The 26,095-nt window shown below is 43.7% G+C and overlaps 1 long non-coding RNA gene across 1 annotated transcript in view; it reads right to left on the bottom strand.

Annotated features, from left to right (window-relative positions):
• LOC112208149 (uncharacterized) overlaps positions 1 to 26,095 on the bottom strand; it is a 127,952-nt gene that overhangs the window by 42,675 nt on the left and 59,182 nt on the right. Inside the window, exon 2 of the long non-coding RNA XR_010149233.1 lies at positions 23,287 to 23,507. This is a non-coding gene — a long non-coding RNA (uncharacterized LOC112208149). The remainder of the gene's footprint in view (positions 1 to 23,286; positions 23,508 to 26,095) is intronic.

The following is a 26,095-nucleotide window of genomic DNA, read 5'->3' as shown; positions in this document are numbered from 1 at the left end:
TTAAGTCCCATCTTTTACCATTACAGAGGCTGAGAAGATGAGTCTACGGGATGGGGACACATTGCCTTCCGCAAGTTCTTTTTTTCTGCGCTTATTCACTGTGCAGGGCAAAAACGCTTTAGAAGAGAATGTGTGTTGAGCCCAATTTTCACAAAAGATAAATGGACACATAAATGATGGAAGAATCCATTCCATTTTTATAAAAATAATACAGGGTTTAAAATCAAAGTGAAGGTTTGGAAACCCTCACTGTTGCTTGCAACTGAGAATTTCAGCAAGAGACTGAAAGTGTGATGTGTTATTTAATTTTGGGCTTGAGAGAAGTTAACAAAATAACCATAAATAAGAACCTATCACATCTCAGGGCTAATAATGGCTAATAGAATAAATGAAATATATACTTAATATGGCAACTTAACAAGTATTGACTCATTTGAAAGTGCTGATATCATGCAGGCAATGCTCTTGGGCCACAATTGATTTAAATTGGAAATTAACAACAGAAGGAAATTTGAGAAATCCAAAAGTATTTATAAATTAAACAACACATTTCTAAATAATTCATGAGTCAAAAGAGAAATTACAAGGGAAATTAGAAAGTATGCTTTTCTAAATGACAATAAAATCAACACATCAAAAGTTATGGGACAAGCTAAAGCAGTGCTTAGAGGAAATTTTATAGCTTTAAATGCCTCCATGAAAAGATAACAAAGATCTGAAGTCAATAATCTGAGCTTCTGCACTGAAAACCTAGAAAAAGAAAAGCAAATTAAACTGAAGGCAGGCCAATAAAAGAAACACTAAAGATTAAAGGAGAATTAATGAAATAGAAAAATAGAGAAAATTTGAGGGAACCAAAAGTTCATGCTTTGAAAAGATCAACAAAATTGATAAACCTTTAGCTTGAAGAAAAAAAAAGACAGGCCAGGCGTGGTGGCTCATGCCTGTAATCCCAGCACTTTGGGAGGCGGAAGTGGGCATATCCTGAGGTCAGGATTTTGAGAGCAGCCTGACCAACATGGTGAAACCCTGTCTCTACTAAAAATATAAGAAAATTAGCTGGGTGTGGTGGTGCGTGCCTGTAATCCCAGCTACTCAGGAGGCTAAAGCAGGAGAATCGCTTGAACTCAGGAGGCAGAGGTTGCAGTGAGCCGAGATTGGGCCACCGCACTCCAGCCTGGGCGACAGAGCAAGACTCTGTCAAACGAAACAAAACAAAACAAACGAAAAAAGAAGACAGAGAAGAGAAGACACAGATAGTGAAATTTATGAATGAAAGAGGAGACATTACCGGTGACTCCTCTGAAATTAAAAATTACAAAAGAATTCTCTGAACAACATTTTGGGAATAAATTCTATGACATTGATATAGTTGTCAAATTTCTAGAAAGGAACAAATTAGCAAAATGACTCCAGATATAATAGAAAATCTGAATAAATGTATAGCAAGTAAAGAAGTTGAATGAAGAATTAAAAATCTTCAGACAAAGAAAAATTCAGGCCCAGATGGTCTCACCCAGATAGTAATTTTTTATCAAATATTTAAACATGTAATATCAATATCTCACAAACTCTGTCATTAAATAGAGGATAAAAGAATGATTAACAACTCATTCTATGATTCAATGAGACAAGAGAGTGTGTGTGTTGAGCCCACCTTTCACAAAAGATAGATGGACACAGAACTGCTGAATGAACTCATTGCATTTTGTAAAAAGTAATACAGGGCTTTAAAATCAAATCAAAGGCTTGGAAATCCTCATTGTTGCTTGCAACTGAGAATTTTACCAAGAGACTGAAAGTGTACTGTGCTGTTTACCTGTCTATCACCCTGATGGACACCTGTCTATCACCCTGATAGAAAAGCCAAAGGCATAGCAAGAAAGAAAACTGCAGACCAATATCTCTCATACATAAATGGAAAAGCTCTTGACAAAATATTAGCAAACTAAAGCCACATCACATTACAACAAGGCTAAACACTATGATCAGGAGGGATTTGTCCCAGAGAAAAGAGGTTGGTTTAACGTTCAAAAATCAATGTAAAGCATCCTATTTGTACAAAAACCACATAATCATTTCAATAGATGGAGAAAAAGCACTGAACAAAATTCAATACACTTTCATGACAAAAGCACTCCACAAACTAGGAATCTAATAAACTAAAAACTGATAAAGAAAATGTAAACACAATCCCCAAGCCGACACCAGGCTAAATGGAAGGGGACGGACCACGTCCCTCTGAGTTCAGCAAAAAGGCAAGGACATCTCCTCTCATCTCCTTTCCAACCTGGTACACCCTGTGCGAACAGGGCAAAAAGGCGCCCACATTGGAAGAAAGAAATACACTATTTGCATTTGGAGATGTCAGAGTCTGCACGTAAAAAATCCTGAGGAATCCACAAACAACTATTAAAACTAATTTTTGAAAGCACAGCAAGTTTACAGAATACAAATTAATATGAAATCAATTGTATTTCCATATGTAAGCAATGAACAACCTGAAAAGGCAATTAAGAATGCAATTTTATTCATATCATCCAAAATTATAAAATACATAGGAATAAATTTAACAAAAGTAGTGCAAGTCATGTGCATTGTAAATTAGAAAATGTTACTAATAGGAATTAAAGTGGCTTTAAAGATATGGAGAGACATTTTCTGTTCATGGATTGTGAGACTTAACATTGATTTAATGTGCAAAATAATGCCCCACCCCACAAGATAACATGTTCAAATCCCAGACACCTTTGAATATGTTACTTGGCAAAAATTGGCATTGCAGGTGTGCTGAAGGATTTTGAGTGATGAGATTCTCCTGGATTGCCTGGGCCAGTCTAGTGTCATCATGTGGATCCCTATAGGAAAAAGTGGGGGGTGGGAGAGCTACAGGAAGGAAGGCAGAGGGAAGGGCCACTGGCTGAAGAAGTCAGGTGCCTCTAGAACATGGAAAATGCCAGGAAAAAGACTTCTGGGGCCTGTGGAAGGAATACAACCCTGCCAGCACCTTCATCTTAGCCTGGTGAAACCAACTTTGGACTTCTGACTTCCAGAGCTGTGAGGTAATAAATCTGTGCTATTTTTAGCCATTAAATTTGTGGTAATTTCTTACATCAACAATAGAAAGCTAATCAAGAAGACAATTCTCTCCAAATTGATATGGATTTAATGCACTCTCCATCAAAATTCCATACAGCTTTTTAAAGAAATTGACAACCTTATCCTAATATTTTTATGAAAATGAAAAATGCCAAGAATAACCAAATCAATTTTGAAAAAAAAATAGATAAAAGACTTTAACTTCCTGATTTTGAAGCATACTAGGAAATGGCAGCTATCAGGACATGTGGCACCAGCGTGAAGATACATGTAGAGACCAGGGAACAGACGAGAGTCCAGGAATAAATCCCAACATTTACTGTCAATTGATTTTCTCAAAGGTGAGATTAAAAATTTGTCAAAACATGGTGTAAATGTGCCACATTTTCTTAATCCAGTCTATCATTGTTGGACATTTGGGTTGGTTCCAAGTCTTTGCTATTGTGAATAGTGCCGCAATAAACATATGTGTGCATGTGTCTTTATAGCAGCATGATTTATAATCCTTTGGGTATATACCCAGTAATGGGATGGCTGGGTCAAATGGTATTTCTAGTTCTAGATCCCTGAGGAATTGCCACACTGACTTCCACAATGCAGCCATAAAAAATGGTGAGTTCATGTCCTTTGTAGGGACATGGATGAAGCTGGAAACCATCACTCTCAGCAAACTATCGCAAGGACAAAATACCAAACACTGCATGTTCCCACTCATAGGTGGGAACTGAACAATGGGAACACATGGAAACATGAAAGGGAACATCACACACCGGGGCCTGTTGTGGGGTGGGGGGAGGGGGGAGGGATAGCATTAGGAGATATACCTAATGTTAAATGATGAGTTAATGGGTGTAGCACACCAACATGGCACATGTATACATATGTAACTAACCTGCACGTTGTGCACATGTACCCTAGAACTTTAAGTATAATACAAAAAAACTGTCAAAACATATGAACATGCACTTTACCAAAGAAGATATACGGATGGCTGATAAGCAAATGCAAAAATGCTCAATGTCATTCATCTTTGGGGAAATGCAAATTAAAACTACAATGAAATACCTTCTCATACTCACTAGCATGGTTAGAAACCTGGTTCATTGTATGATGAATAATAAATCACCATCCTTCACTTAAACCACACATAAAAGTAACCTTTTAAAGCTTAAAAATGTAAATATTAGAGGAAAATTATTAAGTGCATAGAATATGTACCCAAACATCTTTATGGTATAAGGCTAGTGTAGATTTCCTAAATAAGACTCCCAAAAGCATAAAATTTAAAACTCATAAAGTTTAAACCGGTGACTACATCACGACTCAGGGAAAGAGCAGTATCTCAACAGAGAAGGAATCAGGAGTGGGAGCACGTGAATCAAAGGTGATCGAATGAATGGCCAGCTCTTCTGCTAACTTCCTGATTCATCATTTCTTATCTCAGCACAGTATTTTTTCCAGAAACTATTATCAATTCTCTTTCTTGCTATTGCCATTTTCCTTGAGGAATATTCAAACTATTTTCCTAAAAACTGTATTCTTAAAATTTCACTTCCAATTTTGGCACAGCCATCCTGCTGACTAATCTTCCCACCAGGAATGAGAACCACTGGACAAAAGAAGAGATGTCTTCCAGGCGCTATCTCAGACTCACCAGGGGGCTGCATTCTGGACAGAAGAGAAGCAGGTTGAGGCAGGCCTGGCTTTTTGTGGGGTTCTCCCTTTCTGGGCATTTGCTAGTGTGGTGTTATCTAGGGCTGCAGAGTCCAGAGAGCTGACCTTAAAGACATGGGTGACAGCCAAACCATATGCTGAGTTCTGAGCAGACAAACACAGTTGTCCAGAAAAAATTCAGCACTCAAGGTTACTCCCACTGCTATAAAGATACTACCTAAGCCTGGGTAATTTATAAACAAGAGGTTTAATTGACTTAGAGGTCCACATGGCTACGGAGGCCTCAGGAAACTTACAATCATAGCAGAAGTGAAAGGGAAGCAGGACCTTCCTCACAAGGTGGCAGGAGAGAGAGTGAGAAAGAGCGGGAAAGTGCCACACTACAACCATCAGCTCTTATAAGAACTCACGCACTATCATGAGAACAGCATAGGAGAAAACACTCCCATGGTCCAATCATCTCCCACCAGGTCCCTCCCTCGACACGTGGGGATTATAAATTGAGATGAGATTTGGGTGGGGACACAGAGCCAAAGCATATCACCAACATGGCAGGACCAGAGGGGCCTAGATTCTGAAAGGATGGAGCTTTCTCAGGTGGGTCTCGAAGCATGTGCAGCTTTCTCCCTGAATGAAAGGTCTGCAGTTTGTAAGTGGCTCAGGCCTGGAAAACAAGAGACCATGGAGAGCTGTGGTTCAGAGGTCGCCAAACAGCCCCTTGGCTGGGGCTAGCCCATTTGGCTGCCTGTAGGCTGGGGACCATAAGCAGGAGTTCGGCTCCGTGAAGGAACAGGTACAGGCCAATGCCTGGGCTTTGAGATCAAACCCCTAATGAATTGCTCCACACAGAAACTGAAACCCCACTTCAGACCAGCAGAAACAAGAGCAGATCTGTGGGACCTGCCTCCTCTCCGACTGCAGCCAGGACACGGAAATGAATGCTTAGCCAAGGCGGTCAGTGTGCTCCGGCCTGGACTCTCCGCGGCCTCACACATCGTATCTGGCCTAGGCCAGAAAGCGCGTGCTTAGTCAAGGGGGCCAGCGTGCTCTGCAGACTCACACATCGTATCTGGCTACAGCCAGAAAGGGAATGCTTAGCTAAGGTGGTCAGCGTGCTCTGGCCTGGACTCTCTACAGCATCACACGTTGTAACTGGCTGCATTTGTTTGCTAGGGTTGCTGCATAACAAAATATCACATGCTGGGTGCCTTAAGCAGCGTAACTGTGTTCTCTTGTGATTGGGAGGACAGATGTTCAAGATGAAGGTAGGGGCAGAATTGCATTCTCCTGGGGCTTCTTCCATTCGTGGGTGGACGGCAGCGTTCTTGCTGTGTCCTCACGTGGTCATCCCCTATGTGTGGCTCTGTGTCCTCCTTTCCCCTGGACATAAGAAGTCACAAGACCCCCCCATCATCCTGGATCAGCCCACCCGAATGACCTCATTTTCACTTGATTATGTTTTCAAAGGCTCCATCTTCAAATAAGGTCACATTCTCAATTACTGAGGGTCAGGTGTCAACTTATAAATTGGTGGTCACCATTCAATTCATAGCATAGCATTCAGTTAAAGATTACCAAGCAAACCAGTGAGACGACAAAGCAAACTAAAAATAAAAGGAGAGTAGAGAAGAGAAGTAATGGCAGGGGAGGCCCATCTAGAGCAGCCAGAAGCCGCTGCAGAGGGGAAGCATGGCAGAGGCTGCACATTCCACAGAGCCAGTGGGAGCCAGGACAGGTGGGATCCCTGACCCCTCTGAGTTGATGGGGTGGGAGCAGGCAGGACACCCATGTCATGGCTGCAGACCCAGGCCTCCTGCTCCACAGAGCAGGCAGGATCCACACCCCCATGTGTGCAGCTGCAGCCACCCAAACCACGGCTGTGGACCCAGGCATCTCTGCACTCTTGGGGGCCCAAAAATGCCTCCTCTGACCTCACAGGCTCAGAAGTTCCTGCTCCTGCTGCCTGGCTTCTCCCTGCTGTTGGCACTCACTCCAATCTTGGAGCAAAGTTAGGGCCAAGCCCAGGCACTGTCTCAGCCTGGCTGGGTGTGCACATGCTCCAGGCAGTGCTGATACACCAGCCCCCTGCTGCCTCAGCCCACCTCCAGACTTTGGGCACCAAGGAGCATAGGAGGGAAGCCAAGGGGAGGCTGAGGGCAGCTCAGGGCTGGCCTGCATGCATCCTTGGCACCTACAGTCTGGGCGTCATGAAGCATGGCAGGAGGCAGACAGGTTCCTGAGCAGAGGGGAGAGGTCCCTGGTGAGGCCTCACCTTCAGACCAGGAAGGGCCTGAAGGTTGGGGTCTTGCAAACCAAAGTGAAAACTTGTGGTGTCTTTTCTGGGCCTGCCCATGGCTGCCCACGGATCATTTGGCATTCACTTCCTCCCCTCTGAGGCCCATAAAAGCTCTGGGCTCAGCCAGAGGTGAGCAGACATCTGGATGACCTGCTGCAGAGAGGAGCTACCCACTCCAGGGCCTCCTCTCTGCTAGGTGCTGGGGAGATGGTGGGATGACCTGCCGCAGAGAGGAGCTACCATCTGCTAGGAGCTGGACACTCATCGGGGCACTCTGGCTGTGGAAAGGAGCTATCCCCTTCTCTGAGCTGTTCTATCACTCAATAAAGCTCCCCTTCATCCTGCTCACCCTCCACTTGTCTGCATACTTCATTCTTCCTGGTCACAGGACAAGAATTTGGGACCTACCGAGTGGCATGGCTAAAAAAGCTGTCATAAAAATGGGGCTGAAATACGCCCCTTGCTCACCACATTGCAGGCAAAGAGAGTGAGAGAAGCGCTGTGGCCCTCTGGGGATCCCAGACCTCGGAGCTCCCCAAGCCAAGGCTGTGACTCCCTCTTTGAGGCCCTGCAGTTCTTGGTGTCTTCAGGCCTCCAAGTGCCACTGCATTCCCCAGTGCCAGCCATGGAAGCTGCTTGTGGTGTGCCTAGTCAAGCCGCAGCCTTGCAGAGAGCTGGCACCCATGCTGGTACCTGCAGCTGCCCGCCCCGCTGCAGCAACCGGCGTGCTGACTGCACACTGGCTGGACTCCACACTCCCTCATGCACCCCTTGCTGCTCCATGCTTGACTTGCCCTTAACAGGCACGGACCCAGGCTGGTTGTGTGAGTGGAACACAGCATGCTAGGCCAAGTGGGGAGAACCAGCACAGTGGGCTTGAGCAAAACTCAGGCAAAGGTGCCACCAGCCACAGAGGTTTCTGGACCAAAAAACGACACCCCAAAGACCCTGTAAGAAAAGGACAAGAGAAGCTGATCAGGGAGCACCAGCCTCTGTGGTGAAGAGACGCAGATTACAATGAAGGTGTCCTCCAAGAATACCAGTCATGAGGTGGAGGAGCCAATCAGACACAAATTATCTTTTTCAAGAAATGCAACAAATGAAAGTTGTGTAACTGGAAAATAAAATAATTGCAGCTAAGCACCAAACACGTGGGTATTGGAAGTGATTGAAATAGTCAACCGGATGGCACATAAAGCAGAAAATATTAGGTTGGTGCAAAAGTAATTGTGGTTTTGGACCATGAATTTTAAATCATAATAACTAGGTTCAAACACATCTTCATTAATCAAAATAGGAACCATTACAATAAGCACATTTTTTGCCAATGAGAAATAAGTTTATTTATTCCCATAGCATAAAAATCCATGCTTCAGGATTTGACGAGCTCTTGGAAAACATTTTCTGCATCCTGTTGGGTGTGTAAGTGTTTTCCCTGTGAAAAGTTGTCAAGATGCTAGAAGAAGCGGTAGTCGGCTGGCAAGAGGTCAGGTGAATATGGCAGATGAGGCAAAATTTGTAGCCCAATTCATTCAACTTTTGAAGTGTTGGTTGTGAGACGTGTGGTCAGGCATTGTGGTGGAGAAGAGTTGGGTCCTTTTTATTGACCAATGCCAGCTGCAGGCATTGCAGTTTCTCGTGCATCTCATTGGTTTTTTGAGCATGCTTCTCAGGTGTAATGGCTGCACTTGGATTCAGAATGGTAGTGGATCAGATGGGCACAGACCACCAGTGACCAGGACCTTTTTTGGTGCAAGTTTGGCTTTGGGAAGTGCTTTGGAGCTTCTTCTCAGTCCAGCCACTGAGCTGGTCATCACGGGTTGTTGTATAAAATCCACTTTTTGTCGCACGTCACAGTCTGATTGAGAAACGGTTCGTTGTTGTGTAGAATGAGAAGACACTTCAAAATGACAATTTTTAAAAAAATTTTCACTCAGCTTGTGAGGCACCCACTTATTAAGCTTTCCACCTTTCCAGTTTGCTTCAAATGCCAAACGACCGTAGAATGGCCGACGTTGAGTTCTTCGGCAGCTTCTTGTGTGGTTGTAAGAGGATCAGCTTGATAATTGCTCTCAATTGGTCATTGTCAACTTCCGATGGCCTGTCACTACGCTCTTCATCTTCAAGGCCCTCATCATTTTGCAAAACCTCTTGAACCACCACTGCACTGTACGTTCGTTAGCAGCTCTGAGGCCAAATGCATTGTTGATGTTTCAAGTCGTCTCAGCTACTTTATGACCCATTTTGAACCTGAATAAGAAAATTGCTTGAATTTGCTTTTTTCCTAACATCATTTCCATAGTCTAAAATAAACGTAAAATAACAGCAAGTAATAAGTCATTAGCAAAAAAACATAAAGTGAGAAATGCTCATTAAAATGATGTATAACATAACCACATGTATTTTAAAATGTTTTCCAATATCAAATGGCAAATTCCAACAATGCAAACAGCACAATTACTTTTGCACTCACAGGCTGAACACAGAAGAAAAGAGGATGGAAAACATTTTAGGAAATAAAAATAACGGCAGAAAAGAGGGCACCACCACACAGGCGGAACCAGCACACAGGCAGAGCCAGCACACAGGTGGAACCAGGCACTGCTCCAAGAAGACACAGTGTCAAGAGACCAACACTAGCACACAGGTGGAATCGGCACACAGGCGGAACCAGCACACAGGCAGAACCAGCACACAGGCGGAACCAGGCGCTGCTCCACAAAGACACAGTGTCGAGAGCCAACACCAGCACACAGGTGGAACCAGCACACAGGCGGAACCAGGCGCTACTCCAAGAAGACACAGCGTCGAGAGACCATTCATCCCTGAAAACAGGAGGACACCAGCACACAGGCGGAACCAGCACACAGGTGGAACCAGCACACAGGCGGAACCAGGCGCTGCTCCAAGAAGACACAGTGTCGAGAGCCAACACCAGCACACAGGCGGAACCAGCACACAGGCGGAACCAGCACACAGGCGGAACCAGGCGCTGCTCCAAGAAGACACAGCGTCGAGAGCCAACACCAGCACACAGGTGGAATCAGCACACAGGCGGAACCAGCACACAGGTGGAACAAGCACACAGGTGGAACAAGCACACAGGTGGAACAAGCACACAGGTGGAACAAGCACACAGGTGGAACCAGGTGCTACTCTAAGAAGACACAGTGTCGAGAGACCATTCGTCCCTGAAAACAGGTTTGAACTTTCTTCTGAGTTTTGTAATTTGAGTTTATTATTGCCAACCTAAATAAGAGACAGAAAGACCCTCTGAAGAAAAGAATATTTGTTTGGGAATTGACCATTGCAATGGGAGTCAGTGAATACATTCAGGGAGATCAAGGAAGACAAAGAGTTTTTAAAGAAAACATAAGTTGTTTGGAGACAATTATCCTTGCCTACAAGGGCCCATAGCAAGGGTGGTGCCGGTGTGAGGTTGGACAGACAGGTGCTGGGCAGATGTCCTCACAGAGGTGCTTTCTGACTGAGGTCTCCGGGGCTTTTGTGCGTGGATGTCGTGTCTGTAGGGTCTTTAGCTCTTGTTGTCAAGGCATTCGTGCAGCAGAGCCCTTGCGAGGTCCTCGGGGCTTTTGTGCGTGGATGTGGTGTTTGCAGAGTCTTTGGTGATAGTTCTTGCTGTCAGGCATTCGTGCAGCAGAGCCCTCCTTCCAAGGCCTTCCCCAGCTCAGCTCATCCAGCTTTTAACACAAGCGACTCCACTTCCGTTCTGACAACTTTCACCATATTTGAAAAAAAAGTGTAGAAAATAGGTAACATTTGTCGGGCTGTTTCACTGCTAGTCAAGGCTTCCAGTTTACGGCCTGACCCAGTCCACACACTGGAGAAGCTGTAGAAATGGCCCTCGCCTGGGAGTCACAGGGAGGATCCCAGCTGTTGTTGTCTTTAACTGATTGCTTAATTTTTCTTATTTTTAATTTTTTGTCCCATGAATGGAAGAGCTAGACAATCTTACAGTTTTTAAATTCTTTGATATCATAAAGTGTTCCAAATCTATTTACAGCACACATTGTATATTTTATCCTCTCTGACCTCAAAGTACAAAATAGTATGCTCATTTGCATAATGTATATGTTTAAATTAACAGATGTTTCCATTATATACATTATTTTTTTCTAAATCGGTATTTTTCCATCTTAGCAGCAACCTTTTAACTGCAGTAACAAAAGTTTAAGATTAAGTTTTGAGAATTTGATACAAGAGAAAAGATGTAGGCTATTAAATTTATAATTCATCACATACATTGTCAAATTTAAAAGTGAGTAACTGGCATTTTTGCAATATAGTGTAATTCAAGATAGGATAATTACAAAATTTGGTATTTTATAACTAAACAGTAGGAGAGTTAATGTTCTCCATTTATATATGGAAATGTTAGCATGACTTATGTATTTTTAATTATCTAATGATAAATCTTTAGAGTATGCTGCATCTCTAGAGAAATTCATTTTTATATACTCTTCTATTATAAACACCTTGACAAAGGCCACTTAACACATTTCAAGAAACATAAATGTATTTTTAATGGAAATAACCCTCTTAGTGACCTTTCCAGTAGAGTCTCCTTTTAAGAATAATTATTCGCTTACCAGCGAGAGGATTTAAACTTTAAAAGCAGAAACACTCGATGATTTAGCATTTGCAAAGCCCGTAAGAGAATGCAGACGTTCTGGTGAATCAAATCTCTGGCTGATCACACGCGTCAAGCACGCGTCAAGCTTCCAGTTGCAAATGAGCAGGTGAGGAAGTGTAAGGTGGGCGTGTGGCCCTCCAGAGCCATGGAGAAGATGCTGTCTCAAGGGAAGAGCCGGTGCAGAGACCCGGTGCTCCAGGCAGGCCCGGCGACTTGGAAGCTGAGTGGGGCTGGGCTCCGAGGCGTGTGGCAGATGCTGAGGCCAGGCCTTTGGCACGTACTGAACTGAGTGAGATCTGCGGCCAGAGAGGGAGGAAACAAACCACAGGGAAGGAACGGCCTGGCCACCTGTTCCTGTCCCAGGGCCCACGTGGGGAGTTGTCAAATGATGCCCCATAGGTTATTTTGCCTTTGTGGGAGACGAACCATCTGGAAAACCTTGTTTTTGGCTTATTGCTCAAAACAGTTGGTGCTTTAGACAAAATGGATCAGCTCCCAGTGGGAACTGGCTGTCTTGTAGAATTCACAGACGCTTTGCTATCCCGGAGCCTGGAAATCTGAAGTGGGCGTTCTATGATTTTTCACAGCAGGAGGCATTTTATTTGGGTTGATTCCATGTCGTTCAAGAACATCCTGCGCTCTGGTTTTCTCAGCTAGAAGAAAAGGAAACACAGCAAGCAAACAGCTCTTTCCCACAGCTGCTGAAAAGGAATAGACACAACATCAGGCGTGGGATTCTCCCTGGAAGCCCCCCAGATGGTCTGCAGTGCTGATGGCCACATGCTATTAAACAAAATTGACTTTACTTTGATCAAGTGCCTGATTCATAGCTCTGCAGCTCCTACGGCAAGCTGCACAGTGAGGCTCCTAATGTATTGAGATACTGACAGCGGGAGGAAGAACGGTGTGGAAAAAACACACCTGACGCTTGCCACCAACTGGCCTAGAGAACACAGGACCGGGTATCAGGTCACCCGGCACACACGCAGACTCCACATACAAGGGACACACTCAGTGTGGACCAGGGAAGACGGGGGCGGGGGCAGGGGCTCACCAACTGTCACTAAAGGCACCCACAGGGGCACCAGGACCTCCATGGCCCAGACACGTGGAGTCAGGAGCTGCAGCGGGTGGACCTGGAACTTAATTTTACAAGGAATGGCCCACAGAGCCTGCCCTGGGGACCCTGGGGGGAGCTGGCACGGGCGGGAATGATGGGCCAGAGTCACCAGCTCGTTCCTAACCTGGAACAGCCTGCCCGGCCGGGCCCCAGGGCTCTGTCTGGAGGAGTCTGGCCCAACAGTGAAAGCCCTTGGTAAAAGAAAAACTTCAGGCAAATTAAGTTGGACAGAGTTTAACCGAGCAATGATCGGGCAGCCTTCCCAGCCGAAGGAGGCTCAGAGACTCCAGCGCAGCCGCGTCGGGGAGGAAGATTTATGGACAGGGAAAGCAAAGTAACAGACAGAAACGGACGTGAGGGACAGAGACAGCTGGCTTGATTACAGCCCGCATTTGCCTTATTTTAACAGGGTTCAAACAACTGGCTACGTCTGAGTGGCCAAATCTCGGTGATTGGCCCAAGTATAGGCTACAGTCTGTGTACAACTCCGCTTAGGTTATAGCTCACCACGTACAGAGAAACCTCTAGGCCGAACTTAAAATATGTAAGGAAGCAGCTTTAGGCCACACTTGATTTGACTCCCAGGAGTGGGGGCCCTCCACTCCCTCAGGCCCCTGGGAACAGGCCTTGGGCACCCTCCCTGCTCGCTCACAGGGCCTGACTCCAGGAAGTCCTGAGGCCGCATCCTGCACTGCGCTGCGGGATCCTGGCTGCTGTCTTCCCGCCTGGAAGACTTTGAACAGCCACGCATCCCTACCACTACCCAGGCATCCCGGGAAGCGAGCAGCCCAGCAGCTGTGGGAAACACCAGCCCCTACAACCTTCCTTGAAAGCTCTGCCGGGGCCGGCTGCTGTAGTGGGGACTTCTGTCTGGTAAATCAATATTACGTTGCGTGGAACGTGAACATGGACGCCACTCCGTCCGGGATTCAGCGCAGCGGCACTCTCTCTGCTCCACTATTAGAAAAGACGTGCCTGGAATAAGGAAAATCATTCCTTTTTTTTTTTTTTTTTTTTTTTTTTTTAAGGAATCAAGGGTCATGGGCTCCCCTTGGAAGTAGCTTGAGGCTCCATACGGCTGACAGTGCCAGCTGCACCCCCAGGAAGGTGCGCTTGCCTTTGAGTTGGGTGGGGTACATCTAGAGTGGGGCTCTGGAACCCGGCTGCTGGGGTGACAGCCCCACACAGCCCCTGAGGCTGTGAACCTGGGTGAGTGAGCCAGGCCCCCTGCAGCTGCCTGCACCCATCCAGCTGTTTCTGGCTCCTTCTCACCTGATAAGTTGGCATTGAGCCCAGACCAGTTATGACCTAGAGGGAGGGGGAGGCCTTGACTGTTCCTACAGAGCCCAGCTATGAAGTAATTCTCAAAATCCGACTATTTTAATGTTTGAATGTATTTGAGTGTGTTTAATTGGTTCAAAATTTAAAATAAAAAATAAATAAGTAAAATCCCACCTTGTCTACTTGTTCACCCAGCAACAGAACTCCCTGTCTGAAGTTAATTGCTTTTTCTGTGTCTTCTGGATGATCCCAGAAACAGTCCATCCATGTGCAACAAATAACAGCAAATAGCATCCATGTATATATGTGTGTGTGTGTGTATGTGTGTGTGTAGTCCCCTGTTTATAGACAGGGAGGTGCCCCTGCACACACACAGTGCACAGTGCATACTACATGTATATATGTGTGTTTATATATATATTCCCCTGTTCATAGACAGGAAGGTGCCCCTGCACACACACAGTGCACAGTGCATGCTACATGTATACATATATGTGTGTATATATATAGTCCCGTTTATAGACAGGAAGATGTCCTGCGCACACAGTGCACAGTGCATGCTACATGTTCTGCATTACACCTGTTGTATGTTACACACTGTATGATACAGCATATTGTTGAAACTGGAGAATTCTCTGAATTCCCCTCACAGGACATACTACAGGAGTGTGGCTCACCTGTTTGGCCACCCTGCAGCTCAAACCCCTAGCAGGAGCATGCAGACGGGCAGGGGCAGAAGCTGGGGCAAGGACTTTGGGCTCTTGGCCCTGCAGTAGTGTCTAGAGGTGAGTGCGTGCAACCCCCGTGTCACAGAGCTCTCTCAGCTTGGCTGCCTGCAGATGGCTTGAGTGTTAACCAGCTCAGCGGACCTTCTGCCTTATCACAAGGGCAGAGAGCCAACGGGACAGCCTTCTGTATCCCGAGCTCTTGTCCAGCGTCCTGGAAGAATCGAATCACAAGCAGGATCGAAGGATGAGTGCAGGGTTCTGTTGAGTGGTGAAGGTGGCTCTCAGCAGATGGACGGGGAGCTGGAAGGTGGAGGAGCAGGGGAGATCAACTTCTCCTGGAGTTTGGCTGTTGTCAGTGAACTCCTCTTGGTGTTCAGGTGCCTCTTCCCTACTTCTCTGCCGGGCCACGGTGTTGCTCTCTGCCTCTCTCCACTGCTCTCTGCCGCTCTCCTCCACTTCTCTTGACATTCAGCAGTTTGTGTGTCTGCCTGCTAAGGTCTCGGGTTTATATGGGCACAGGATGGGGGGTGTGGCAAGCCAGAGTGGTCTTGGAAATGCAACATTCAGGTGGGAAAACAGAAGTGCCTGCTCTCACTTAGGTCTGTGGACACAGGCCCGAGGGTGGAGCCCTCACTGGGAGCCTGCCCTTCTCTACCCAGCCCTTTCCTGCCCCTCCTGTATCATTGTGACCTACATTGTGCACTGTCTATTATATGTTGCTTATAACAGATTATTTATATTCTGCTAATGTTTTCCAACTTTAATTCTTATACACACAAAAACATATGATGCACACAATCTAAAATCAGGTTTTATTTTATCACTTAACCATATATCTTGAAGATTATGCCTTACTAGTATAGAGCTTATCATTCTTTTGAAAAGAAATGTTATTTTCCATTGAGTAGGTACGGCCTTGTTTATTTAAGCAATGCCTTATTGAATTACTTATAAGGTATTTAATTTTTTTTTAATACATCAATCTGTATACTTTATACATATGTGATAACATATATCTAAAAAAATTTAAGATATCAAATTATCAGGTCAAAAGAGTAGGAGCATTTTATCTTTAGTGTCTAATTTTCAATTGCTTTTTATAAATGTTAAGCTGGTTTGCAATTCTACCAGCAATGTGGAAGAGAGCACACGTCTTTCCACATTCTTAATGATCCAATGATTCCTAATCCTAGAGGCAGAAATCAAAAATCATAATTCATGATTTCAATAGTTTTCTTATTTTTAATTAAATTAAGCATCCTTTAGAGCATTTGTACTCTGTTTATTGTCTCATCTTTTGGCCATTTTTTCAGTCGGATTATTGGTATTTTTATTACTGAATTGTAGAATCCATTTAATCATTTTAAAAATGTGCTTTATGATAGCAACGAATTTCTTGATTTGTCCATTTCCTTGGAACCATGACACTTTAAAAATATTGATCAAATTATAAATTTTAATTGTTCCACTTATATTAATACTTGGAAACATTTCTCATTCTGAAACCATAAGAAAACATCTTCATGTTTTTTGGTGCTTACATAGTTTTAGATTTTACATTTAAATATTTGATTCGAAAACAGTTTATTATGGCATAAACTGTGAATAAATGATTTAACTAATCTTTTGTTAAAACCACAACCATATTCTTTGCTGCAGATGACAGGGTTTGTTAATACCATGCTTTTTCTCTAAGTTTGAAATCCAACTCTGAAGTATTCAGGGTCAGGGTTTATTTTTCTTGTCCCCCCCATGCTAACATTTGTGTTATTCAACTGCATAAAGCACTGATAATTAAAGAGAAAACTTTTGAAAACTAAAGGAATTTATTTTGCTATTTACTAATTTTTATAAGTTATTTAGTTGAATAGGATTGTTTCTAAGTTTTAGGTAAAAATTAAAAAATAAATAAATAAAATAAAATAGGGGGGAGGAGCCAAGATGGCCGAATAGGAACAGCTCCGGTCTACAGCTCCCAGCGTGAGCAACGCAGAAGACGAGTGATTTCTGCATTTCCATCTGAGGTACCGGGTTCATCTCACTAGGGAGTGCCAGACAGCGGGCGCAGGTCAGTGGGTGCGCGTACCATGCGTGAGCCGAAGCAGGGCGAGGCACTGCCTCACTCAGGAAGCGCAAGGGGTGAGGGAGTTCCCTTTCCTAGTCAAAGAAAGGGGTGACGGACTGCACCCGGAAAATCGGGTCACTCCCACCCAAATACTGCGCTTTTCCGATGGGCTTAAAAAACGGCGCACCATGAGATTATATCCCGCACCTGGCTCGGAGAGTCCTACGCCCACGGAGTCTCGCTGATTGCTAGCACAGCAGTCTGAGATCAAACTGCAAGGCGGCAGCAAGGCTGGTGGAAGGGCGCCCGCCATTGCCCAGGCTTGCTTAGGTAAACAAAGCAGCCTGGAAGCTTGAACTGGGTGGAGCCCACCACAGCTCATGGAGGCCTGCCTGCCTCTGTAGGCTCCACCTCTGGGGGCAGGGCACAGACAAACAAAAAGACAGCAGTAACCTCTGCAGACTTAAATGTCCCTGTCTGACAGCTTTGAAGAGAGCAGTGGTTCTCCCAGCACGCAGCTGGAGATCTGAGAACGGGCAGACTGCCTCCTCAAGTGGGTCCCTGACCCCTGATCCCCGAGCAGCCTAACTGGGAGGCACCCCCCAGCAGGGGCACACTGATATCTCACACGGCAGGGTATTCCAATAGACCTGCAGCTGAGGGTCCTGTCTGTTAGAAGGAAAACTAACAAACAGAAAGGACATCCACACCAAAAACCCATCTGTACATCACCATCATCAAAGATCAAAAGTAGATAAAAGCACAAAGATGGGGAAAAAACAGAACAGAAAAACTGGAAACTCTAAAAAGCAGAGCGCCTCTCCTCCTCCAAAGGAACGCAGTTCCTCACCAGCAACGGAACAAAGCTGGACGGAGAATGACTTTGACGAGCTGAGAGAAGAAGGCTTCAGACGATCAAATTACTCTGAGCTACGGGAGGACATTCAAACCAAAGGCAAAGAAGTTGAAAACTTTGAAAAAAAATTTAGAAGAATGTATAACTAGAATAACCAATACAGAGAAGTGCTTAAAGGAGCTGATAGAGCTGAAAACCAAGGCTCAAGAACTACATGAAGAATGCAGAAGCCTCAGGAGCTCATGCGATCAACTGGAAGAAAGGGTATCAGCAATGGAAGATGAAATGAATGAAATGAAGCGAGAAGGGAAGTTTAGAGAAAAAAGAATAAAAAGAAATGAGCAAAGCCTCCAAGAAATATGGGACTATGTGAAAAGACCAAATCTACGTCTGATTGGTGTACCTGAAAAAGTGACGGGGAGAATGGAACCAAGTTGGAAAACATTCTGCAGGATATTATCCAGCAGAACTTCCCCAATCTAGCAAGGTAGGCCAACGTTCAGATTCAGGAAATACAGAGAACGCCACAAAGATTCTCCTCGAGAAGAGCAACTCCAAGACACATAATTGTCAGATTCACCAAAGTTGAAATGAAGGAAAAATGTTAAGGGCAGCCAGAGAGAAAGGTCGGGTTACCCTCAAAGGGAAGTCCATCAGACTAACAGCGGATCTCTTGGCAGAAACCCTACAAGCCAGAAGAGAGTGGGGGCCAATATTCAACATTCTTAAAGAAAAGAATTTTCAACCCAGAATTTCATATCCAGCCAAACTAAGCTTCATAAGTGAAGGAGAAATAAAATACTTTACAGACAAGCAAATGCTGAGAAATTTTGTCACCACCAGGCCTGCCCTAAAAGAGCTCCTGAAGGAAGCGCTAAACATGGAAAGGAACAACCGGTACCAGCCGCTGCAAAATCATGCCAAAATGTAAAGACCATCGAGACTAGGAAGAAACTGCATCAACTAACGAGCAAAATAACCAGCTAACATCATCATGACAGGATCAAATTCACACATAGCAATATTAAGTTTAAATGTAAATGGACTAAATGCTCCAATTAAAAGACATAGACTGGCAAATTGGATAAAGAGTCAAGACCCATCAGTGTGCTGTATTCAGGAAACCCATCTCATGTGCAGAGACACACATAGGCTCAAAATAAAAGGATGGAGGAAGATCTACCAAGCAAATGGAAAACAAAAAAAGGCAGGGGTTGCAATCCTAGTCTCTGATAAAACAGACTTTAAACCAACAAAGATCAAAAGAGACAAAGAAGGCCATCACATAATGGTAAAGGGACAAATTCAACAAGAAGAGCTAACTATCCTAAATATATATGCACCCAATACAGGAGCACCCAGATTCATAAAACAAGTCCTGAGTGACCTACAAAGAGACTTAGACTCCCACACATTAATAATGGGAGACTTTAATACCCCACTGTCAACATTAGACAGATCAACGAGACAGAAAGTCAACAAGGATACCCAGGAATTGAACTCAGCTCTGCACCAAGCGGACCTAATAGACATCTACAGAACTCTCCACCCCAAATCAACAGAATATACATTTTTTTCAGCACCACACCACACCTATTCCAAAATTGACCACATACTTGGAAGTAAAGCTCTCCTCAGCAAATGTAAAAGAACACAAATTATAACAAACTATCTCTCAGACCACAGTGCAATCAAACTGGAACTCAGGATTAAGAATCTCACTCAAAACCGCTCAACTACATGGAAACTGAACAACCTGCTCCTGAATGACTACTGGGTACATAACGAAATGAAGGCAGAAATAAAGATGTTCTTTGAAACCAACGAGAACAAAGACACAACATACCAGAATCTCTGGGATGCATTCAAAGCAGTGTGTAGAGGGAAATTTATAGCACTAAATGCCCACAAGAGAAAGCAGGAAAGATCCAAAATTGACACCCTAACATCACAATTAAAAGAACTAGAAAAGCAAGAGCAAACACATTCAAAAACTAGCAGAAGGCAAGAAATAACTAAAATCAGAGCAGAACTGAAGGAAATAGAGACACAAAAAACCCTTCAAAAAATTAATGAATCCAGGAGCTGGTTTTCTGAAAGGATCAACAAAATAGATAGACCGCTAGCAAGACTAATAAAGAAAAAAAGAGAGAAGAATCAAATAGATGCAATAAAAAATGATAAAGGGGATATCACCACCAATCCCACAGAAATACAAACTACCATCAGAGAATACTACAAACACCTCTATGCAAATAAACTAGAAAATCTAGAAGAAATAGATAAATTCCTCGACACATACACTCTCCCAAGACTAAACCAGGAAGAAGTTGAATCTCTGAATAGACCAATAACAGGAGCTGAAATTGTGGCAATAATCAATAGCTTACCAACCAAAAAGAGTCCAGGACCAGATGGATTCACAGCTGAATTCTACCAGAGGTACAAGGAGGAACTGGTACCATTCCTTCTGAAACTATTCCAATCAATAGAAAAAGAGGGAATCCTCCCTAACTCATTTTATGAGGCCAGCATCATCCTGATACCAAAGCCTGGCAGAGACACAACAAAAAAAGAGAATTTTAGACCAATATCCTTGATGAACATTGATGCAAAAATCCTCAATAAAATACTGGCAAACGGAATCCAGCAGCACATCAAAAAGCTTATCCACCATGATCCAGTGGGCTTCATCCCTGGGATGCAAGGCTGGTTCAATATACGCAAATCAATAAATGTAATCCAGCATATAAACAGAGCCAAAGACAAAAACCACATGATTATCTCAATAGATGCAGAAAAGGCCTTTGACAAAATTCAACAACCCTTCATGCTAAAAACTCTCAATAAATTAGGTATTGATGGGACATATTTCAAAATAATAAGAGCTATCTATGACAAACCCACAGCCAATATCATACTGAATGGGCAAAAACTGGAAGCATTCCCTTTGAAAACTGGCACAAGACAGGGATGGCCTCTCTCACCACTCCTATTCAACATAGTGTTGGAAGTTCTGGCCAGGGCAATTAGGCAGGAGAAGGAAATAAAGGGTATTCAATTAGGAAAAGAGGAAGTCAAATTGTCCCTGTGTGCAGATGACATGACTGTATATCTAGAAAACCCCATTGTCTCAGCCCAAAATCTCCTTAAGCTGATAAGTAACTTCAGCAAAGTCTCAGGATACAAAATCAATGTACAAAAATCACAGCATTCTTATACACCAACAACAGACAAATAGAGAGCCAAATCATGAGTGAACTCCCATTCACAATTGCTTCAAAGAGAATAAAATACCTAGGAATCCAACTTACAAGGGACGTGAAGGACCTCTTCAAGGAGAACTACAAACCACTGCTCAAGGAAATAAAAGAGGATACAAACAAATGGAAGAACATTCCATGCTCATGGGTAGAAGAATCAATATCGTGAAAATGGCCATACTGCCCAAGGTAATTTACAGATTCAATGCCATCCCCATCAAGCTACCAATGCCTTTCTTCACAGAATTGGAAAAAACTACTTTAAAGTTCATATGGAAGCAAAAAAGAGCCCGCATTGCCAAGTCAATCCTTAGCCAAAAGAACAAAGCTGGGGGCATCACACTAGCTGACTTCAAACTATACTACAAGGCTACTTCAAACTATACTACAAGGCTACAGTAACCAAAACAGCATGGTACTGGTACCAAAACAGAGATATAGATCAATGGAACAGAACAGAGCCCTCACAAATAACGCCGCATATCTACAACTATCTGATCTTTGACAAACCTGATAAAAACAAGCAATGGGGAAAGGATTCCCTATTTAATAAGTGGTGCTGGGAAAACTGGCTAGCCATATGTAGGAAGCTGAAACTGGATCCCTTCCTTACACCTTATACAAAAATCAATTCAAGATGGATTAAAGACTTAAACGTTAGACCTAAAACCATAAAAACCCTAGAAGAAAACATAGGCAATACCATTCAGGACATAGGCATGGGCAAGGACTTCATGTCTCAAACACCAAAAGCAATGGCAACAAAAGCCAAAATTGACAAATGGGATCTAATTAAACTAAAGAGCTTCTGTACAGCAAAAGAAACTACCATCAGAGTGAACAGGCAACCTACAAAATGGGAGAAAATTTTCGCAACCTACTCATCTGACAAAGGGCTAATATCCAGAATCTACAATGAACTCAAACAAATTTACAAGAAAAAAACAAACAACCCCATCAAAAAGTGGGCAAAGGACATGAACAGACACTTCTCAAAAGAAGACATTTATGCAGCCAAAAAACACATGAAAAATGCTCATCATCACTGGCCATCAGAGAAATGCAAATCAAAACCACAATGAGATACCATCTCACACCAGTTAGAATGGCAATCATTAAAAAGTCAGGAAACAACAGGTGCTGGAGAGGATGTGGAGAAATAGGAATACTTTTACACTGTTGGTGGGACTGTAAACTAGTTCAACCATTGTGGAAGTCAGTGTGGCGATTCCTCAGGGATCTAGAACTAGAAATACCATTTGACCCAGCCATCCCATTACTGGGTATATACCCAAATGACTATAAATCATGCTGCTATAAAGACACATGCACATGTATGTTTATTGCGGCACTATTCACAATAGCAAAGTCTTGGAACCAACCCAAATGTCCAACAATGATAGACTGGATTAAGAAAATGTGGCACATATGCACCATGGAATACTATGCAGCCATAAAAAATGATGAGTTCATGTCCTTTGTAGGGACATGGATGAAACTGGAAATCATCATTCTCAGTAAACTATCGCAAGAACAAAAAACCAAACATCGCGTGTTCTCACTCATAGCTGGGAATTGAACAATGAGATCACATGGACACAGGAAGGGGAACATCACACTCTGGGGACTGTTGTGGGGTGGGGGGAGGGGGGAGGGATAGCTTTGGGAGATATACCTAATGCTAGATGACGAGTCAGTGGGTGCAGTGCACCAGCATGGCACATGTAAACATATGTAACTAACCTGCACAATGTGCACATGTACCCTAAAACTTAAGGTATAATAATAAAAGAAAAATAAATAAAATAAAATTAAGTGAAAATGCTTTGGTCCCTAACCCTCATTTTCCATGGAAAGGATCACTGCTCCTTGGAAAAATGGCTGGTTCCATCTCTGGTGAAGACAGGCACAAAGTGAGCCACAGCATCATGTTACGGCAGGAGAAAACAACAAAACAAAACAAAACAAAAAACCCCTCGGAGACAACTCTTGCTTCAAAGCCACGGGATGTGTCTGAGAATAGTCACAGCAGCAGACGAGGAAACTAGGAAGTCCCATGAGGAGTAAAATGAACAACAGTGTTATCCATTCTCACAAGGGATGATGGAGAGCCACAGGGATGGCCCGTGAGATGCTCCACACATCAGTGCAGGTTAATTTCACACGCATGATGTTGAGCAGGGAAGCCAGACTTAAGACTGAATGCTGTATGGTCCCATTTGCATAAACAACAAAACAGGCAGAACTAACCTGTGTGTTCCACAGCCGGGATCTGGCTGTGCTGGTGGATGGATGGCAGGAGCAGCAGGAAGGATATTCTCGCTGTGGGCCCCACTCCTGGCCCACAAATGTGCTCAGTTTGCAAAAATCCATGGAGCTGGAAACTTGCGATGCCTTCCCCTTTCTGTGTGATGTTTTCTGTCATCAAAACTTTCTCGAGAACACGCAGGATAGAACATGAACAGCTTCCCCTGGAAAAGAATGGGACTGTTTTAACATCAAGAATGATAATAACCTTGAGGGACTCTAAACACATCTATGGTTTAAATTCCATGAATTATTAATCATTCTCAACAACACCTAAAATCAAAGGAATCCGTGATCACTTTTGGGAGATAACAGAGGAAAAAACCTCATAATTTTGAAAATGGAGAGAAGGGAAAAGCATTGATCCTGCCTTTCGTATAAAAACTGTACCTCAGGGCGAGGAAAGAGTCAGCAAGGGGAAGTTTCTCTTCATAGAAATATTTCAGCTAATAAATAAGAAAAGATGGTAACATTAAAATATTACAAATTTGCTACCCACAATGCATTAATGTACCTATGTGGTGATTATCAAGGCTGCTTACATTAAAACATGAGACACACTAGATACTCTATTGTTCCACAGTGGGGAGGTCCAGGCGCAACTGCCCTCAAAGTCCAAGGAAGCTGAAAGGCCAGAGACAGAGGCCAGAAAACCTGGTTTTTCAGAAAGAAACATTTAGTAGGAAATTAGGGAGAGAAGCCGTGTTTGCAGCCAGACAAGATGGTGGATCCCCACCCATAACCCCCAGGCCCAGGGCCTCTGAGCCATGGTGAAGGGGTGGTTCAGAAGGCATGGGTGGGACAACTGAAGTACAGCAACATCAAGGTTGTCTGGACCCAAGGGCACGATTTATGGTAGATACTTACTCACACACAAGGAAAAGAGTGTTACCAGCCACGGGTTCTTACGCTCCCATGCAACAGAGGGGTCACGGGGCCATGCACGTTCCCCAGAGGAGGCTATGTCAGGAGTCTGTGCTTGAATACGAGGGGACAGCACTGGAGAGAGAGGTCTCGGGCTGGCTCCCCGAGGGCAGGTCTTTTCGGTGTGTTAGGAAGGATGTCAGAGATAAGCATGAAGCATGCGAACATCATTACAGGCGTGGGACAGAGCTCGGGGTGCATGGGCACAGTGAAAAATCAGGCTGATACATCGTGCATAATAAATAACACCTACGCCCCTCCTGGGTGGGGATTTTACCATTTTAATGAGGCAAGAGGTAAAGCTCAGCCGTTCTTCTGGTCTTGTGCACATGCCAGTGATAGAGGTGACTCCCGTGAGTAAGGTTGCCAGCGGAACCCTGGTTAGCTTGGTTTCTCCAGGGTCTATGGAGACAGTGGGGGTGGTGGGGCGAGGTCAGGTGCTTGGCTGATGTGCATGGGAAGACACATCAGTGGGAATGGGCCAAGTTCCTATGGGGACCAAGTCCTGTCCTTATGCTGTCTCAAGATAAACTGGAAATCTTAGAGGACTTCCTGGAACTGGAGTTAATCAAAAGTCAACATGGCAGGTTGTTATCCAAGGTGGAGCTGCTTCAGCCTCCACATCTGCCCTTCTTGACAGTTGTACACAAGATCACGATAAATACCCTCGCCAAAAACATCAACCATGAATACGGTTAAGCATCTTGATCTATCCATTTACTGGAAGTATTGAGAACAGAAAAAAAAAGTACTTAAAAAAATGAGAACTATGATCGCTAAACTAGCTAATAGGACATCCATATAACAAAAAATCCAGTTTCTTCAACAACAGCAAAAAAAAAAAAAAAAATTGTAAGGGGAAAAAAAAGAAATGAAGGAGGAATACCTAGAGCAGTAGAGTCTTCAGGGATATTTTAATTAATAATAATTCATGTAACGTATTTGAATTGTTTCAACTGCACAAACTGTTTATTTTTTTTTTTTGAGACAGAGTCTCGCTTTTTCGCCCAGGCTGGAGTGCAGTGGCGTGATCTCAGCTCACTGCAACCTCCGCCTCCCAGGTTCAAGCAATTCTCCTGCCTCAGCCTCCCAAGTAGCTGGGACTACAGGCATGAACCATCACGCCCAGCTAATTTTTGTATTTTTAGTAGAGACAGGGTTTCACCATGTTGGCCAGGATAGTCTCGATTTCTTGACCTTGTGATCTGCCCACCTCGACCTCCCAAAGTGCTGGGATTACAGGCATGAGCCATCACGCCTGGCCTTAAAATGTATTTTAAATTCATTAGAATGATTATAGAAATGTGAGGAGTGCTTGAATAGTTGATGATATTAAGAGATTACTGTGGATTAATTTCAAGTTTGATAATAAATTGTCACTATGTTTAAAGGTGTTGGTGTGTCTTTTGAATATACATGTAGAAATATTTAGAAATATGTGCAGAAATATACATTGGAATTACTAGCACAATGGAATAAGGAAACATACAAGGATATTCACTGGCACATAATTTGATCAGGTGAAAAGGTAGAAAAAATATAAGTATCCAGATAGTACAAAATGGACAAAAGAATTGGTACAGCGATAGAAAGAAGGCTAGACCTAGGCCAAGGTATTGAATGAGGTCATCTTGGGCAAGGGGAGAGGGTGAGAAGCAGAGGAAATGAGACGGGCTCTGAGCTGATCAATGCTCAAGGCAGGTCATGGGTAAATTAGAGTTAATTATGCCATAATCTCCCCTAGGTATGTATTTGATATTTTCCACAATAAGGAGTTATATAAAAATATAAGAATAAAATAATTTTATTCAAAGAAAGATTAGGAGCC

Source organism: Pan troglodytes, chromosome 12 (genome assembly GCF_028858775.2).
Source record: "Pan troglodytes isolate AG18354 chromosome 12, NHGRI_mPanTro3-v2.0_pri, whole genome shotgun sequence".
In the NCBI taxonomy this organism is placed as follows: domain Eukaryota; kingdom Metazoa; phylum Chordata; class Mammalia; order Primates; family Hominidae; genus Pan; species Pan troglodytes.
The sequence above is the reverse complement of the archived record's forward strand: the minus strand, read 5'-3'. Positions and strand labels throughout refer to the sequence as shown.